Here is a 1,599-nt window from a genome sequence, read left to right on the forward strand (position 1 = left end):
AATATGGTGTGTTTATTTGTTCATGTTTTTCACCATTGTCCAGACCAAATACTATCCAAAAGAAACAGTAAATGCATTAGCAAGATCAAGTCCAAAGACAAAGGACTGGGAGATCCACATAATAAACGATCAATCAAGAAAATATTCAAATCATCAAAGACTCACAACTTGCAGATCGCCGGAAGTTGTTCAATCTGGCCCCAGAATTGCAGAATGACAACGCATAGCGACCGATGAGTCTAGAAAAAATGGTATTATTAGTAAACTTTTGTCACCATACAAGCATGAACCAAACAGATAATTTTGACATTGCAAATTAAATCTGAACCACAAAAAAGAGAAATTCTATTTCAGAGGAAATCAGGGGAACAATATATCAGTATTACAGATTTGACAGCATAGCACATTGAGCGCACCAAGCAGTCCTGAAAAAAATGTGTGTTTTCTTATTGTTTTCACCATTGTCAGCCAAGTTACTATCCAAAATAAACAGATGAGAAACATAAACAAGGTCAAGACCAAAACGAATAGCAGAGGAGAAAGTAGTTTGCAGAAATAATACATAACAAACTTATCAGTGAGCTCAAATATGCCCACAGACATCCAAGGAAGGATCTGACAACATTAGATCTCAAGGGGCAAAAGACCTTAGGTGATAACTACGAATGTTTTGAGAAACAAGCCCTAATTTTATCATCATTGGCATACATTACCATCCACTGAAGTAAATAAAACCAAATGGAAGAGACAAATATATATGTTTAGAATTGCATCAGACATCGAAGGAATAAGCCTAGCAGAGCAAAAGCTCTCCAGCGACAACTGCGAATGTTTTGAGAAACAAATCTTGATTTCATCATCATTTGCAGTGCAAAAGCCAATTGAAAATACTATTAAGACTGCTAAATTGATTTATAATAGACAATATGAAGTAGGGAAAATAAAAAGGGCTCATGCATCCAAGGAAAGAATCAATAGCATTAGCTCTCAAACTGGGCAAGGCCAAAGCTCTATGGCAACAACTGTGAATGTTTACATAGAAGAATACTCTATTGTGGAAGTAAACAAGCAAGGTAACCAGCGACCTACATCACAGATCTACACAGAATATTAACATAGTTGTTGCAACTGAAGCTAGCATTCGTACCACAAACATCTCCATGGAAAAAAGGAGAAGAATTGCATCAACAGAAACATCATAATGTTTATCCCATGAGGAACAAAGACATCCATGATGACTAGAGAAATATAGCAATGAATAGGACAGAAAAACATCGGGTACTACAACACCTATCTGGCAAGCATGAAATAAGATTTAAGAGAATAAAACCTTCAAACGCCGGCAAGGCTGTGTCATACACCAAGCGCTAGAGTTAAATTACCCCAAAAACATCACATGAACAACTATGTATTCTATGTAAGAATAATCTTGTGACAACACATGCTATAATGAGCTACCAACATGTCATACTTGACAACATATGTTCTCAACATCCAGAGAGGCAATTTTTTTGTCTGACAGAGGAACATAATCAAACACATCGAAATCTTTAGTATTCACTAACTAACTATCTGAATAAGCTAATATACGGATTGAGC

The 1,599-nt window shown here is 36.0% G+C and overlaps 1 non-coding gene across 1 annotated transcript; it reads right to left on the reverse strand.

The window, feature by feature from the left end:
• Positions 1–591: 591 nt before the first annotated feature.
• On the reverse strand, positions 592–705 carry LOC124668716. Its single transcript, XR_006991811.1, has one exon. It is a non-coding gene; the product is annotated as a small nucleolar RNA SNORD14 (small nucleolar RNA).
• Positions 706–1,599: the final 894 nt, after the last annotated feature.

Source organism: Lolium rigidum, chromosome 6 (genome assembly GCF_022539505.1).
Source record: "Lolium rigidum isolate FL_2022 chromosome 6, APGP_CSIRO_Lrig_0.1, whole genome shotgun sequence".
Classification (NCBI taxonomy): domain Eukaryota; kingdom Viridiplantae; phylum Streptophyta; class Magnoliopsida; order Poales; family Poaceae; genus Lolium; species Lolium rigidum.